Source organism: Lissotriton helveticus, chromosome 2_1 (genome assembly GCF_964261635.1).
Source record: "Lissotriton helveticus chromosome 2_1, aLisHel1.1, whole genome shotgun sequence".
NCBI lineage: Eukaryota > Metazoa > Chordata > Amphibia > Caudata > Salamandridae > Lissotriton > Lissotriton helveticus.
In genome coordinates, this window is record NC_136059.1 from 272,811,857 (window position 1) to 272,830,302 (window position 18,446).

An 18,446-nucleotide genomic window follows, 5' to 3' on the forward strand; every position below is an offset into this window, starting at 1 on the left:
TTACAGCTTTATTTTTTTTCACAAAACCCATACTAAATATGGATAAATACAGATAAAGTTGACAACAAATAAATATGGATAAATACAGACAGAAATGTCAACAACAAAAATTACCATAAAACCGGGAGCCCTATTTATTAACTGTTCATGCAAGGAGACACAGTACAAAATCGATGCTTTAATACTTTTTACACTTTGGATGTGTGCTGTACAGTGCAGCAAACATGCAAAAGTAACACAAACCCAGCACAACGCGTTACTAAAGCTAGGCCTAGTTGCTTTTCTTATGTCATCAAGTGCCTGTCAGCTGGGAAAGCCACAACGGTGACCATTAATGAAACATGCCATGATCTCTGAGAGAATCCAGTATCTGTTTCACGCTCCTGCTGATTTTATCTTTCTCCTGATGTGTCACAGCAGTACATATCAGGCCAGAACAGGAGACATCATGGGGTAAACCAAAACCAGTCACTCAGAGATCATGTTTCCAGTTCACCGTGTGATGCATTTTGTCTCAGATGAGATGGGAGGAAGCAGCAGGCAGGACCGGAAAAGGTCAGCATTAGAGTATCATCTGGCTCTTTTCTGGAGAGGCTGACATGATCACTGGCTGGCCTAGTCAAAAAATTGAATAATTTGGGAAAAATGACATAGTTGTGGAAAAGAGGAAAAAAGTCCAAAGATTGTTTTGTATTAAAAAAAGAGGGAAAAAGGATTTTTACAATTAAAAGGTAATACATAAATACACACCAATGACCCATACACAGCCATGACTCAAACCCATTTTTTTACTCTGTCTCATACACTTACACCTACCCAGACACTCCACCCATGGAGCAAATAATGTACATAAAAAATGCACATTCCTGACAAACCTTTGCATGCCCACACACACATGAGGACACCAATCCCATATGCAGACATACCCACAGAAATGCAACACACAATGGATTTCACAGCCACGCTGCAATCAGTAGAACTCAGCAGATACCATTGCGATCTAGAGTACATACAAATATCTCATACACACAATTTCTCCTATGTATACATTACTGAGTCTCTCTCGAAAAAAGAGTACCCCCAAATCTTCAATTTAGGTTTGGGGAAAAGGGGGAATACACAATAATCAAACATAAACATTCCCAATAAGACCTCATTACATAAATATAGAATTAGGGCCTGATGTATGACCCTTCCAATTTGCGACTTTCAAATTGCACTGTTTTGCGACTAGCAATTTGTGACTCGCAAAATGGAATTTACAACAGTCTCTAAGAATCTGCGATTCCTAATGGGGGTCGTAAATTGCCTGCCTCATTAATATTCAGGAGGCAAGTGCAATATGAGACCCCATTAGGAATGGTATGCATTTCCAGGGATGGTGGCATGCTGGGGTCAGCAGACCACCATGTCTGTGACTACGTTTTAAATAAAGCAACTTTTAAACAAAATACAACCCGTAAAATATAAAGTTTCTGTTTCATTTGGGACCACAGCCCTCTCTTGAGAAATATTCCCCTGGGGACTCCTTCCCGTTTGCGAGTGGCTTTCCACCCTTTAGAAATGGGTGGTAAACTGCGATTGTGGTTGCAAAACATTTGTACATTGAAGTATGACTAGCTATTAGGAGGGACGACCTTGGCATGCCCCTAATAGACCATGAAAAAAGTCGTATATCTGGCTCCTATTCCAAAATAACCGCTCACCCTATATTTTCTAAAAAAATTCATACATTCTTCTTAGACTACTTTTGATCATATATATTTCGCATTTTCACACATAAATTACACCACATTTTTCATACTTCTTTTCTATAAGAACCATCCACATTGAACTTCTTTATTCCATCAAAAAATGCTAACATATAAATAACAAAAATACATCAAAACAAAGCAAAAGAGTATATTAATTCACAATTCATATTTGGGTGGTAACTTTTTTTGAGAGGTAAATGCAATGGCTTTCTAACCGTAGGGTAGTGATTTAAGCACACCAAAACATTGGATGACTGTTATATATATTTTTTCATTGTTTGTTTGTATATTTTTTTTTCCACTGTTCTATATTTTTCTTTCTGCACTCTTCATGAGTGTTTGTTTATTGAAAGAGAGTAAGATTTTGAGGAGAGATGAAGGCTCTTTAAACGTTTGGATTTTCGATGAAGAAGTTAATAACTTCATTGGTAAGTCACCTGTCCTAGACTAAAATGGTAGTTTTAACTAATGCGGAAAATAGTGAATGGCTGAAGTTAATGAAATAAAAAAAGGCTAAGGGTACAAAGTCACATGCACAATTTATGTTAGAGTATCTCAGAGCAGAGATAATTCTATCTGGGTTAAAGCTTAGAAATGTACTAGTCTTATTTGCGGAAATATGGTAATTCTTAGAGAAATGGTCAGAAATCTCCAATCACTGTTTTAGTGACTGGATGATTCTTATCGTAGAAACCACAAGGGAAGTGGTATCTAGTCTCAACAAAGAAATATCGGAATTGGAAGAGAAGCCTCAAAGCTTAAATGCAGTGAAGGAAGCAAAAGAAACTGGAGGAAATAAATGTGACACTAAATAGTTTTGAGGAATAAATTACCCTCATAGTAGTGGAAGGCTATTGCCTTCATCAGGACCTAAGTAGCCCAAGTGCTGTGGTGGCAGCATACCATGTAGTGATCAGTAGTAGTGGACAGGACCTGTTTAGCATGTGTCACTGGAGTGAGACCTACAGGTTTAACCAAACGTTCCTCTGCTATGTGCTTAACTCACCTTTGGACAACATCAGATAAGATGAGGGGTGCTGAGCAGTGGAGGAGTATGAATGAATGAATGAATAAGTGCAGGAGTAGTGACTGTGTTGGTTGTATGGATGCCTGGGAAGGGGACAGGAAAATAATGGAGCAGTGAAGTAAGTGACCCGCTGCGGCCACCCAGGTCACCTCGGACTGCCTCTCAGCCTTCCATATCAAATGAAGAGTTGGAAGAACTGTGGAGAATATACCAATAATTTCTTTATTCAGATGCACTCAGAGTGGAGCCCCATCTGCACAGTCTCGAAGAGTGGTACATAGGGAACTGAAAGCAACAAGCATAGAGATACAATAGGACAACATTTTCCAGGCAGATGCAGCTGGACAGTGACATACAAAATAAAAAATAGGTTCTGTTTCTCGTATCTCACCCAACCAAGCACAGTCCAAGGTTGTTTCACCGTGTGCCCGCCATCAGACAAGTGGAAGATGTTCTCTAGTGGGAAAGGTATATGCTAATATGAACAGTCTATTCATTACTGAGGCAAAATATCAACATTTCAGAAACAAAACTGAGGCTTTTCTTGGAAACTGTAAAGATTTACGTTCAATCATCATTCAAAATGGTGTCTGAAGTGAAAATGGTGCAGCGAATGCTAACTTGTATAGGGCACTGCGTAAGCAATCTCGAATCTAGTCTAACAGCAGTACTGTGCAGTGTATATGTGGTTAGTACATACATTGGGTGCATGTATGTCGAAAGGAATAAATTACTTGAGGGATATACTGCTGTGCAGTGTATGTGTAGATAAAGCATATGCTGGGTGAATATATGTTTGCGTGAAGTAAAATACATGAAGGGTGAACTGTTGTGCAATGCACACATAGTGGACTGTGTGCTGGCAGAATGTGCTTTTCTAAAGAGCACACCCTGGTTAAATATAGAAAAGCTTCAGTCTGAACAGTTTACACAGACTGTGTGTGTATCCTGGATATGTGGGCACATGTAAGGGTACAATGCATGGAGAGACACTGCTGAACTCAAAGAATGCCCTGAAAGTACACTGAATGAGTGTGCCTGCAATAGTACATTGTACGGATGGCCTCTTTGGGGAGAATAGACCTACCTGGTAAAACATGAGGAGGTGAGAAATCCCCAGAACACAGATTTGTGTATTGCTGCATTCCGGTGAGTCGGATGGGGACACATTGGAAGGAAAAGGAAGACTCTTGCTTTACATTTCAAAAGACTGCTCTTTACTTCAATGATAGATCACAAGGAAGGGGCCTAGGCACATCTCAGGAAGTTCGATGGGGCTGATAAAAGAATCATAAAGAGTAGGGCTGTGGTTCTGGGATTAATCTTTTGATGCACATATCACTGTGGCTGACACCCGGGTGTGAATTCAACCTCTTCCATGAATTGTTTTATGTACAATCAGGTTCAGAGCCATGTCTGCTGTGCCAGGCATCTTTCATAATGGAAGATGAAAACGAGAAGGACCCCCTTCAAAATAAGCAGAACTCCAACATAAAGCTTTAAAGTCCCAGTCCTAAAATCAGATTTGGTGTCTAGGAAAGGACTGTAAGATGGGGAGGTTGAGTCCCAAAATATTTGCCATCTGCCATGGAGACAGACAGGCTGCATGAAAAGGGGAAGCTCTGCAAGACTTCTGTCTGTGATCAGGACTGGGGACAAATACATGATAGTCTCCCAGCTGGGTGAGGGGACATCACTTAGGGAAGCCAAGCCAACCCAACCTGGGGCCTGGAGCACCCGTGTCTGCCTGTTTACCAAGACCTATGTGCCCTGTGAGGACGAAGAGAGCATTGGAGAGAGCGCGGTCTAGTGAAGACCCCAATTCCTTACCTTGAGGGCTCCTTGGACGAGGTGTGAGAACTTGACTGTGCACCAGGTGGGCCGTACCCTGTGTACAAGGGTGTTTTTGGTAACCCCTGTATACAAAGAAAGGGCTGCCACAGACTGTGCTATGCAGCAAGCACTGTGTGGAGGTCACCAAGTCCACACAGCCGCGTTGTGGTGACCCTGTATGCCAGTCAAGGCCACCAGTGGAGAAGATGTGTGACCACCATGTCAGGACTCATTGATGTCTGAGCGTCGACCCCATTTGTTATAAGTGGTCTGGGAGATTATACCTGAAGAGTCTACATTGCCTGCAAAAGTTACTATGCAACCCTGTGTGCCATGGGGGGCTGCTGGGACTGAATCATCAAAGACTTCGGGCTGTTGCATGGGCATCTGAAGCGAGGCGTTGACTGGCGGGCCTAGCCGCACAAAGGATCTGCCTTGACTGACACTGGTGGACCAGGAGGACTCCAGATGGAGATGCGCCCTTGCAGGACTCCAGCTGGGATCTGAAGGGCTGAGTTCTCATGCCGGGGAGAACTTGACTTACAGCATCACTGTTCACAGGAAGCTGCTCCGATTGCTGGGGAGAGCGGCTGTGCCACTCCAATGAGTAATTCTGCACCCATCCGGCGCAGCCACGCATACTGCAATCAACCTGACTTCTCCCAGCAGTATCGGACTACGCAAGTGCCCATGCTGAGGGCACCAGCTGTAAAGCTGAACACTTCCTTGCTGCAGGAGTGAGTTAGACTTGAAATAGGTCCTTTGATGCATTGGGGGATTCACTGCTGAAGGTGCTGTGGCACCATGGGCACTTTTGACTGAAATCCTGAAGAGTCAAAAGGAAACTCTTGAGTCTGGCCTAATAGTTTGCAAACCCTGATGCGGCCACTGGTGAATGAAGAATAACCTTGAACAAGTTACATGAAGGAGGGTGGGACAGGGATTCGCCTGACAACTACTAGAGCTCCGACCTCAAAGGGAATTGTATTGTTACATTTGAATGTTGCATTTCTTTACCTATGTAGAGTTAGACATAATCTACGATTTTTTCCTATAAAAGCAACTAATTGACTGGATATGGATTTAATGTTCATACAGTTTGCACTTTGAGTTATGAGTCGTGCTCACTAACTTGTTTCTACCTCCCACGGAGGGAGCCTTGGCAGCTCAGCCACAGCTGGCACTGAGAGTCAACTGCAGAAGGGGTACTGGCAGAATAAAGAGAGGGACCCCTTTATTACACCAAAGAAAATGGGTACTCTTAACAAGTAAAATCAGGATTTTTCCTTGGGCCCAGTTGAGTGGGATTCATAGTAGGACGGGCTGCAGGACATCAGAAATAAAAGCTCCCAACCACCACGGTTGGGCCCAGTAGCCGGTGTGTGTACTGTGGCCCTCCTAAATGGGTGTTGACACCATACGTTTGATGTTGCCACTGACCAGTGTACCTAGATATTTTAGTTTATGTAACACCCACTTAAAAAGATAGACGACTGTGGTTGCTCTGGTCATGGACAAGGCCTGATATTTTGTCCAGTTAATGTTATATCCTGAGAATGATTAGAATCTGGTGATAGTATTCTTTTTTTTTTTTTATATATTTAATTTTTTTATTGAGAGTTCATATATAACAATACAGTACAAGAGACATGACATATTTGAAATCCAATTAATACAGTCTAGAAGAAAAGAATATTGAAAACAACCATACAGTTTTTAGTTATAACATTTAAATTATAGAGTGCAAAATTGTGTAAGAGCAAACAGGCAATAGACTTTCACTAATATTCAAAAGATTTTGTTAGAATTAAAACAATATAGGGACTTTAAATTCCCTGTGAGATTTCTCAGTTAATTTTTCATAGCTAGATTTGTAAAGTGCATCGTGCATATACATAACGAACTTAATAAGCCAATTTTAAATCCAATTAAATAGTAGCAAGGCAAATTTAAGGATCAAACCCACTCCAAAATTTATCATATTTTTTCAGAGCCCCTGATCTTAGAGCGTATTTTTTTCCCTATCCTGGATTCGGAGTAATTTTATCTTCCATGCTTGGAAAGATGGGACAAGGTCTGTTTTCCAGGACTGTAATGTAAGGGATTTAGCTATTAAAGAAGCTATAAAAAGGGACTCATCGTGTTGGGTGTGAATAGAAGAGCAACCTAGGACGGAAGTCAATTCATCCAGGACAATATTAGTTTTAAGGACAATTGAGAGATATTTTTCTATTTCCTTCCATAATACCTGGATTTTGGGGCATTCCCAAACAATGTGTTTCCACATGCCTTTTCCTTCACATCGGAAACATTTGTCAGCTACTTGGGGGAAAATATTATGCAAAAAGGACGGAGTTCTATATATCAACCATTTGTTGAAGAATTGCATACGTTTAAAATTTGCTCCTCGAAAAATGGTTTTATTAAACTTATTTATTTTGTCCCATACCTGTTGATTAATTGTAATATCTTCCCTCTTTTTCCATCTTTCAGTAATCTTGCTGTAAAGGTCCTGATCTTTACCTTCTCTTAGTGTTTTAATCCAAATACTCATTTTCTTTTGTGTTTTGTTGTAAAGGATAGTGGAAATATTTTCTTTCATGAATAGATTTCCTATAGTGAGTTCTCTAAGTTTTAGATTTATCCTGATGAAGGACCAGTTCAGCATGCAGTGCGAATGGATTAACTGACTATTGATTTCATCCCAGGATTTCCATCTGTTGCCCAAGAGGAAGTCTTCAATTTTCTCAAAGCCATTCTCCTTCCAAATAGTTAATATATATTTGTCCATACATCCAGCGTCTCCCAAGCTAAAATTCATTAAATTTGTCTTGCTGCTAAAATTAGGTAATCCATAGAATTTAAAAAACTGAGTTTTCACCTTAAAGATCCACTGCAGGGATTTATAGCGTACTTTTTTTTGGATCTTTAGTGATTCTCACTGGGTCATAGATTTTCAATTCCAACAGCATCCTTTTGATAAAAAAATCATCCGACTCATGGAAATCTAAAACAGAAAACCTGTGACTATAATGTGCAAAAGACGCAAAGTAATATTCTCTAATATTTGGGAGGGACAACCCTCCTTGTGTAGATGATAAATACAAAGTGCTCAGTGCAAGTCTGGAAGATTTTTTTGCCCATAGGAAAGAAGAAATCAGCGCTTCTACTTTTTTTAAATAAGAGGCCTGGATTGTGCAGGGAATTGCACAAAAAAGGAAATTAAAAAGGGGTAATACCGACATACGAATTAGCGATGCCCGCCCTATAATAGACAGGGGTAACAAATTCCAACGGTCTAAAAGTGAGCCCACCTTTTTTAATAAAGGTAAAAAATTTAGTGCAAAAAGGTCGTGTAGGCTATCTGATACAAATATTCCAAGATATCTTTTTGGATTCGTGTTATATATCCACCTGAATTCCGGAGCTAAAGTGTCTATAGTGCAGTTCACCAGAATAATTTCCGTTTTGTTTACATTCATTTTATAACCCCCTAGCTTTTGAAAATCAGAGAAGATTTTTAAAATCCTCCGTTGACTAGAGGGTTTAGAATCTATAAAAAGGGCAATATCATCTGCATACAGTTTTATATTTGTCATTCCTAATATTGGGTCTGTGTCAGCTTTAATATTCCTGATGGCGATTGCGAGAGGTTCGATAAATAATGCAAATAAAATTGGCGACAGGGGACATCCCTGTCGCGTACCTCTAGTGACTTTACAGGACCCAATATTTGTATTATTAATGATAATTTGTGCCCTAGAATTCACATACAATTGTCGTAGGTGAAAAATAAAAACATTCGGGAAATTAAAACTACGTAAAATTGCAAACAGGCAATCCCAAGAGACTAGATCGAAGGCTTTCTCCGCATCTAAAAAACAAATTTGAGCCTTCACCTTATTAGTTTTAAAATAATCTAGTGCCTCCAATAAAAATGTAGTGTTGGAATGAAGGTGTCTGCCTGCAATGAAACCGCACTGATCGTGAGCTACCAGGGATCCTATTATTTTATTTAATCGGTTTGCTAAAAGTTTTGTAAAAATTTTATAATCTGTATTCAGAAGGCGGGCGGTATGAATTTATATTTTCCTTGTCCTTTCCCTTTTTTAAAATACTGACCACCACCGCTATATGGAAGGAATCCAGTGGGGGACCACCTTGGAGTAAGTTATTAACTAATTTCAGAAGTTCTTTGCGTAGTGTTCCCTCAAATCTTTTAAAAAATTCGATGGGAAGGCCATCCTCACCGTTGGCCTTACCGTTGGGGAAAGACTCTATCACTTCCTCTAATTCCAATAATGTGAAATCTTGAGTAAGATAATTATTGCCCTCAGGGTCTAATTTAGGTATTTCAAGTTGCTCTAAAAATTCCAAGGTAGAGTCAGATGTAGCCCCTTCAGATACTTGATAAATTCCCTCATAGTGTTTTAAAAACAGTTCGCCAATTGAGGTGGTGGTCTTAACTTGTATTTTAGTAGTAGGGTCTAATAGCTGATCTATTCTATTGTGAACCTGCTTTTCTTTAGATTGCCAGGCCAGAAGCTTTCCTGTATATTCACTCTCTTCATATATTTTTTGTGCATATAGGTTGCTATTTGTCTCGCCTAAATCATAATAAAAGTTCTTCATTTTGCATTTTGCCACGTTGAGTTTGTGACAAGAGATCTTAGATCTGACCCTAAAATGCTCTTGGGCTGCCTGTGAAAGTTCAGTTTGGAGATAGTATTCTTGAGCCCAGGTAGAGATGAGTCTAGTGAGGATAGTGTTAATAAAATGCCATCTGCTTACACCATGAGTTTCAACTCACCCGTAGGTAAAGACATCCCCTTTAGCTCATGATCAGATTGAATAGCAATTGCCAACAGTTCCAGGGGAAATAGAAATAAAGGGAGGGGCAGACAAGGGACAACCCTGTCTGATTTCTCACATAATTTGCAATTTTTCTGAGAGAAAGTCATTACAATTGACCTGTGCTGTTGGGCTCGCAAACAGAGTTTGAATATTTTTTTAAGAATTTGCTATCAAAGCCCATACTGGACATAACTCAGAACACATTACTCCACTCCACTTCATTGAAGGCCTTCTCTGCTTCAAGAGAGAGGACCACCTTCTCAGCAGTATCCACCTGTGTTTGCCATAGGAGATGAAGCAATCTTTGAATTCTTGGAAGATCTACCCAGCACAAAGTCTACTTGTTTTTTATATGTTAGAGCTAGAATCATTTACTCTCTTTAAGGATTTGTCTATAGTTTGAAGTAAATAAGGGATATCTTTATGTTTTGGTGATTAGTAATATGTTTGCCTTAATAAATTCCTTTGTCTGAAGCGTCTTTGAAGAACTTTAATAAAAACGGGACAGTCAATTTAGACGCAGTCTTAGAGAAATTAGTCAGAAAGTCATCCTCACCTGATGCTGTTCCAGAGGGCATGAATTTAACAGTCTCCAATATTTCATCTGTTAAGTTCTCTCGGTCTAATTTTGTTCAGTCTATTTCATTTAGAAAAAGATCCACTTCCTGTGTTACTCTAGTCTCCTTGGATGTGCATAGTCTGGTATAATAATTAGCAACCTATCTGCTAATTTCCAGTGGGATAGGTATCAGCCTCTGCTTGTGTTTTGGACTGCAGGTCTCACAGAGCTGATCTCCCTTCGCTATAATAGAAAAGCAAGTATACTGCCTGCCTTTTTTCCATTCTCATAGTGAGTACTTTTGATCCATTGTAGGGTTGTCTCCATCGTTTCGTATTTTACCCATAACTATTCTTACTAAGCAGTGTACGTTTGTCATCAGATAGTGCATTTCTGTATTCGTGTTGAAGTTCAATGAACTCTTGGGGCCATACGTATCAAGCAAATTTGCATTCGCAAACGCTGAATTCGGCGTTTGCGAATGCAATTTTGCCAAATGGTATGTATTAAGGCAAAATAAGGAATTGCAAAATTTGCAATTCCTTATTTTGCAATTGCATTTAAGGAATCGCAAATTTTGCGATTCCTTAAATGCAATGTAAGAAGCACTCAAGTTGTGCTATTTCTCATTAAGAAATCGCAAATTACCACCAACTTGAAGTTGGTGGAAAATTGCGATTTCATTCACAAATGTGCTTTTTGGGCATGTATGTGCGCCATATGCGCACACATGTACATTTCAGGGGTGTATCAGGGTGTCCTTATGACACCCTTGCACTCTTGAAATTATTCTCAATTTGCGATTCCCAAATTGCGAATTGCAAATTGAGAAAAACTTCCCATTCATTCCTATGGGCCTCCTGGACCATAGAAATGAATGGGAAAGTATTCCTTGTTTGCTAATCGCAAATAAGGAATATTAAGAAATCGCTAAAAAATTGCGATGTTTTACATACATCCTATTTGCAATTCTCAAATTGCGATTTCTTAAAAATCGCTATTTGAGAATCGCAAATCAGGATGTTGATACATATGGCACTAGGTCCAGTAAGTTCCTCTGATTGTGGTGCATGGTACATTTAATGGCAGCATCTCTAAAGAACATGCCGCAGACGTACGCCTTTTGAACCACCCATATGTTCTGCATTGAGGCTACTACATTATTAAAAATATTATGAAGATATTATTAGACTTGGGAGCACAGTTGTTTTTTGTCCTATGGGTGTCGTTGATACAATGGATTCATTTGCCATGTTTTGGCCTTAGGAGTGACCACCTGAAGAAAGATGGCAATTGGTGTATGCTCAGAGATGCCTTGGGTTCCAATATCATTCCTCTGTACTTTAGACAGTAATTTGGTATTCACTAGGAAAAAATCAATACATTTCTATAGCATGTTGGCAAGAGAAAATGTGTATTCTCTATTCGCCGGGTGTTGCAGGTGCCAAGGGTCGGTCAGACCTTGATCCGACTATAAAGTTCACTAGTTCCTCAGGAATTATTTTAAGTTCTTTTTTGGTAGAGGTAATTGAAGCCATCACAGCATTAATTGAAGCCTTAGTGCCTTTCAGTTCAATGATTCCAGTGTAACTTTCTCCATGGTGGATTGTGATGGAGATTGTAGTAGCTCAAAAGCTCCCCTGAACCAGTTGTATCTGGTTCTCCCATGCCCTACACTTTGAGAACAAAGGAGAATGGTGTATAAAAGAAGGGGCTGTGACCCCATGAAGTTGTTCTGCTTTGGATCCTGATTGCTGCAGGGCGTGCTGCTGCTGGGGCCGAGGAGGACTTGTCAGGAGAGCTGCCTCCCTGGGCCCAGCTATGCCCTTGAACCTTTTGCCTTTATTTTCTTGTTTACAAACTTTTGGGACCATTTGCTAGTCTCCTTGCCCCATGACTTTGGCTTCATCTAGCGCCTGGAAGCGCTATCCTTTAATTTAGCTTGCAGTGCTGAGCTGCAATGTGTCCTGAAGGAATCCCGACATAGGGATTCCCCCATTTCTGTCAAGGTATGGCGGGTGCCCACCCTGCTTGGCTTTACTTCACATAGCGGGAGCCTACTCCACTTTATGGTGCTTTTGGACGGCGGGTGCCCACCCTGCTTATTTTTATGAGAATTGCGGGTGCCAACCCCGCATTGCCACCATGCCTGTTTTTATTTTATTTAAATTGCGCGGGTAACCAACCCGTGATTTTTCCCTTGTTGCGTGAGTGAGTGCCCACCCCGCTTTTTATTTTCGATTTAGAGGGAGCCTACTCCTCATTGTGCCCACCGAGAAGAATCACCACTGCGGCTCGAGTTGCGGCCAACCGGAAGGCAGGCACTCCTGCACATGACAAGGGCGGGGCCAGCAGCTGGCCGAAAGGGCGCCAGAGTGATGTATCCTACGCGGGGCTCCCATGTGGTCGAGGGAAGCCCCTCGCTGAGAGGAGAAGCCGCCCGGGTAAATAGAGGCGGCTGGTGCAGGCAGCGCCTGTTCCTTGTCCCATACGGGGCTCCCGCGGTGAAGAGGGAGCCCCGTTGTCGCAAGTGAAGCAGAGTACCGGCAAGAAGAGAGCTCTGCATAGCCGGTGAGTGAGGGCTGAGGGGGCAGATCTGTGGAGGAGGGCTATCCTGAGGGGCCCGTGCTGGTCAGAAACCGTGCCTAGTCTCCATGAGTGGACCCGCAGTTGCGGGCCACTCCAACGTTTTGCCTGATTATTTGTGGCGCCAACCTTTGGCCATAATTGCTTACCTGTGCCCAGAGGCGCCCATGCTTTACTGTTTAAGGGGCGTAGGTATTGTCAGAGCCCCGGAGGATCCAACATTTGGGGGCCTATTTATTTCCAGAGCCTAGATGGCTCCAACTGGGCCATATTTGTTTAAAGGGCCCCAGTGGGGGCCTCAAGGGTCCGTGCTACCCCAGTTTGGCGCATAATTATTTCAGGAGCCAGTGTGCTCCATAGGACATGATTATTTGTAGAGCCTAGGTGGCTCCAACGTTTTGCTAATTGTTTTTAGAGCCCTGTGGCTCCACCGAAGGGGGCACATTTGTTTAAAGGGCCATTGAGAGCCCAAGCCCCATTTGACCATTTCAAGCTACCCAGCAAGTAGTGGGCAGCTGCACCGTTTAGGTCTTTCTTTTAGGGGACATGTGTGAATTCAGGAGTGAGACGGACTCCTTCGCCCCTATATTTTCCTTCACAGCTGCGCAGCACTTAGTGCCAGCTGCTACGTTTAGGCCTGCGCAAAGTGCGCACCCTTGACTGTCGCTGCATTGACAGCGCGCCCTGACTGTTTTAGACTAAGCATGGGCTGAAAATTTGTTCCGCTCGCGGAATTTGCGGATTGTCCGCGATTTCGCGATCCGCGAATCTCGCGAAATCGCGGTAAAAAAAACACTTACAGGGTTACAGCAGCAGGTGCAAAAGTTGAAGCAAATTTTTTGTAACCTTTTAAAAAAGGGTTACAAAGAAATTAACTTCAACTTGGGCACCTGCTGCTGTAAGCCTATAAGTGCTTCCTGGCGCCTGGTTGCCTACTTGCAACTATTCTCTGACCCTGCTCTGACCTTTGAAGCAGGGTCAGAGAATAGTTACAAGTAGGCAATGAGGCGCCTGTCACGAAAATGAAACCGCAACAGGAAGCACTGACAGATATAAAAACAAACATTTGCAATGCAATAGGTCTCGCATTAGGAAAGTTTGAGCTATTGGTCTTGTAATGACAATTTTTTTATTTATGTGTTGGTTTTGAAAATAGCTAAATTAATAGCTTTGTCATTTACAATGCCAATAGTTATAACTTTCGCAAATGTGACACCTATAGCATTTGTAATGCAACATGTTTTGTATTTACGTGACTTAGATGTATTGATATTACAAATTACAATGGCTTTTAATTTTTTTAATAATTAATACCTAAATAAAAGTGATTTTAATTTATAATGGCAATAGCTTAAACTTTTGTAAATAACTTTTGTGAAGCTTATGTTCAGTGTATTTTATTGTAATGAAAATCCAAGAACAGAAGTGAAATATTAACATCTTTTTGTGACATTTGTAATAAAGCTTGAAACATTGAGAGAACATATTTGAACCAGTTGTTGTTGAATGGTTGCGCAGATTGATGCTGGGGTGGCGCTGAGGGGTGCTGTGGTGGTGCTGAGTGGTGCTGCGTGATGCTGAGTGGTGCTGAGTGATAGTGGGATGGTGCTGAGTGATGCTGGGGTGGTGCTGAGTGGTGCTGTGGTGGTGCTGAGTGATGCTGTGGTGGTGCTGAGTGATGCTGTGGTGGTGCTGAGTGGTGGTGCTGATTGATAATGTGGTGGTGCTGCGTGATGCTGTGGTGGTGTTGAGTGATGCTCTGGTGGCGCTGAGTGGTGCTGTGGTGCTGCTGATTGGTGCTGTGGTGGTGCTGAGTGATGCTGTGGTGGTGCTGAGTGATGCTGTGGTGGTGCTGAGTGGTGCTGTGGTGGTGCTGAGTGATAATGCGGTGGCGCTGAGTGATGCTGTGGTGGCGCTGAGTGATGCTGTGGTGGCGCTGAATGGTGCTGTGGTGGTGCTGAGTGGTGCTGTGGTGATGCTGAGTGATGCTGTGGTGGTGCTGAGTGGTGCTGTGGTGGTGCTGAGTGATGCTGTGGTGGTGCTGAGTGATGCTGTGGTGGTGCTAAGTGGTGCTGTTGTGGTGCTGAGTGATAATGTGGTGGTGCTGAGTGATGCTGTGGTGGTGCTGAGTGATGCTCTGGTGGCACTGAGTGGTGCTGTGGTGGTGCTGAATGGTGCTGTGGTGGTGCTGAGTGATGCTGTGGTGGTGCTGAGTGATGCTGTGGTGGTGCTGAGTGGTGCTGTGCTGGTGCTGAGTGATTCTGTGGTGGTGCTGAGTGATGCTGTGGTGGTGCTGAGTGGTGCTGTGGTGGTGCTGAGTGATAATGTGGTGGTGCTGAGTGATAATGTGGTGGTGCTGAGTGATGCTGGGGTAGCGCTGAGTGATGATGTGGTGATGCAGAGGGCAGAAAGGCACAAAAAGCAGTCTAACAAAGGGCAGAAGGGCAGAAAAACAAGGGAAAAACGAGTCTAACAGAGGGCAGAAGGGCACAAAAAACCAGTCTAACAGAAGACAGAAGGGCAGAAAAACAAGGGAAAAACGAGTCTAACAGAGGGCAGAAGGGCACAAAAAACGAGTCTAACAGGGGGCAGAAAGGCACAAAAACGAGTCTTACAGAGGGCAGAAGGGCACAAAAAACGAGTCTAACGGAGGGCAGAAGGGCTCAAAAACAAGGGAATAACAGAGAGCAGAAGGGCACAAAAAACGAGTCTAACAGAGGGCAGGAGGGCAGAAAAACAAGGGAAAAATTAGTCTAACAGAGGGCAGAAGGGCACAAAAAACGAGTCTAACGGGGGGCAGAAGGGCACAAAAACAAGGGAAAAACGAGTCTAACAGAGGGCAGAAGGGCACAAAAACAAGGGAAAAACGAGTCTAACAGAGGGCAGAAGGGCACAAAAAACGAGTCTAACAGGGGGCAGAATGAATCCCGCCCTGCGTGTTTGTCCACGAAGATGCAACCTTTTTGTGCAATACCTCAACTCAACTGGAGTAGTTTCTACTGTCTAATCAGTAAGTGCTCCCTTGTTGGCTAAATGTATAGGGGCAGATTTACAATAACTGGCGCATCCCCAGGGATGCGCCAGTTATTGTGCGCCATAGCTCCGCCACCCATGGTGCGCTGCGTTTACAATGCGGCGCACCATGTGGCAAAAACGGCACAGATGCGTCACGCATCTGTGCCGTAAAAGCAGCGAATTGCTGGAGCTGCGTCGCAAGCGCGACGCAGCTCCAGCAATGCTCTGGGGGGCCCTATCTCCCCAATGCTGCGTCAAGCCTTGCGCCTGCTTCAAGCATGCGTAGGGTTTTGATGCAGCATTGGCCTAAAAGTGACTGAGTGAAATCTTGTAGATTTCACTCAGCCACTTTTAGGAGGCGTTCCTGCGCAGGAACGCCCTCCCCTGCGCCGGAACGCCTCCTGATGGCGCAGGGCTTTACAACGTGACGCATCTCTCAGATGTGTCACGTTGTTAATACCCAGCACCATGGCGCATCTTTTGTGCTGCCGCTGCGTCAAAAAAGTGACGCAACTGCGGCGCAAAAGAGGCACAAGCGGCTTGTAAATCTGCCCCATAGTGCTTTTACTACACTGTAGCTGTGTAAAGGGCCAGAAGATGCGTCTCCAGTGACCATGTGTGCCTGTGCCTGTGTTACAGGCACACATGGTCACTGAAGACACATCTTTTGGCCCTTTACGCAGCTGCAGTGTAGTAAAAGCACTATACATTTACCCAATGAGGGAGCACTTACTGGATTAGCCAGTAGAAAGTACTCCAGGGCAAATCGCAAAAAAATCAGCGATTTCGCAAATGTTGCCCATGCTTATTTTAGACAGAGGGAATCTGAGCACCTTAGAGATGGCCACTTGTCCAGGGGGACTATTAGGTTTACAGGGCGCCAGGCCCTAGTGTGATTTATATAGGTGCTAGGAAATGTAATGTCTATGATAAAAAAGCCGGCGCGGTCTGAATGAACGACAAGATAGGGAGGGTTTGGGGATGGGCGGAGTCGTGGAAAACTGCTTTGAGACTCATCAGTTTAGATTTTTTGTTACATATATACAATGTCTTTTATTATTATATTTTTCACTGGTTCGTGCTCCATTAAACCGTTTGCCTGACCTACAACAGTACATCACTTTATATAATACCAGTGGAGCTGAGCACAATTATCAACTCGTTGGCCGTATTTTCATGTCTGAGGAAAGTAACTGTCATTTAACCTTGCTCTTGTAGATGCTCCGGTGGTTCTTGAGCGTTACGCATAGCCTCTATGCCGCCCTTGTATGTTTGTTAAGCCGAAGTCTTTACACAATGCAGCTCCAGTCGGAAGCCTTCAGGGCCCTGTTCACTGAAGGGTTTAACATTTTGGCAGATCTCTTTGTAAAAGAGAGGCATGAGTTGTGATTTGCTGGAGGTGCTGTGCGGGATCTACTCAACGGAAAGAAGCCTCAAGATATTGACTTTGCTACAACAGCCACCCCAGATCAGATGAAAGAGATCTTCCAGAATGCATGAATCCACCTGATCAACAACAAGGGGGAGAAGCATGGAACCATCACAGTACATATTCAGGAACAAAATTTTGAAATTACAACATTAAGAATTGATATAACCACAGACGGGAGGCATGCGGAAGTGGAATTTGCAACTGACTGGCAGAAGGATGCAGTGCGACGTGATCTCACAATCAACTCCATGTTTCTGGGCTTTGATGGAACTCTTTATGATTTCTTCAGCGGGTACGAAGATTTGAAAGACTAGCGAGTTCGATTTGTGGGAAATGCAGAGCAGAGGATCCAAGAAGATTATTTGCGGATCCTAAGATAATTTAGGTTTTATGGTAGGGTAGCAGAACATCCAGGTGATCACGATCCTGTGACTTTGGAAGCAATTCAAAAGAATGCAAATGGGATGGCTGCAATATCAGGAGAGCGGATCTGGGTGGAACTAAAAATGATTTTGGCTGGCCGGCATCAAAATCACTTGATCCACATGATATAAAACCTGGGCATCACTCCATACATAGGGTTGCCTGCGAATAACTTAGAAGAGTTTTACAAGGTCAGCAAGAATTTGGAGACCCTGGACCCAAAGCCCATGACTGTGCTGGCCTCCCTCCTCAAGCTCCAAGGTGAAGTTCTTAAACTTGATTTGAGGCTGAAAATTTCTAAAGAAGAGAAGAACATTGGGCTCTTCCTTGTGAAGTATTGGAAATAACTCATCAAGGGCAGAGATGACACTGTACCTCTCAAGCCATACCAGGATTTCATCACTGATTCCCAGTAACCTGATGTGCACGGCAAGGTCTGCAAGCTTTTGAAATACCAAGGTCAACCATAGCTGCTGAAAGAGATGAAACATTGGTCAATACCCCGCTTCCTGATCACCGGTCATGACTTGCGCCGAATGGGCATCTCCTCATGGAAGGAGATTGGAACAGTTCTACAAGAGCTGCGAGATCAGTGGAAAAAAAGTGGATACCAGATGGAAAAAGAAGAACTTTTAAGTCATGTAAAGAAACAAACTGGTTGAAAATCATCAAGAGAACACATTTAAAACGTTTGCAACCTGTTGTGCTCTTTAAGTTAATACTGACTGTAAAGGAGGGGAGAGAGAAAACATCGAAAAGCTAAGTATTCTAAGCTTTATGGGATGCCAGAAAACCATCTGCAATTAGGGAATATTGTCAGAGTTCTTCTGTGCCAGTATGTAAATCCAGATTAAAATATGCTGCCAGAATTTAGTTCAAGTGTGGAAACAGCTGCTGTGCTCTGTGGAAGAATTTGATGTACTGAAAAGGAGTATATGGGCACTTACTATTGGCCTATAGCTA

The 18,446-nt window shown here is 42.9% G+C and overlaps 1 pseudogene; it reads left to right on the top strand.

Moving 5' to 3' along the window:
- The first annotated feature begins 16,846 nt into the window (after nt 1–16,846).
- On the top strand, nt 16,847–18,238 carry LOC144819311 (CCA tRNA nucleotidyltransferase 1, mitochondrial pseudogene; annotated as a pseudogene).
- The last annotated feature ends 208 nt before the right edge of the window (nt 18,239–18,446 follow it).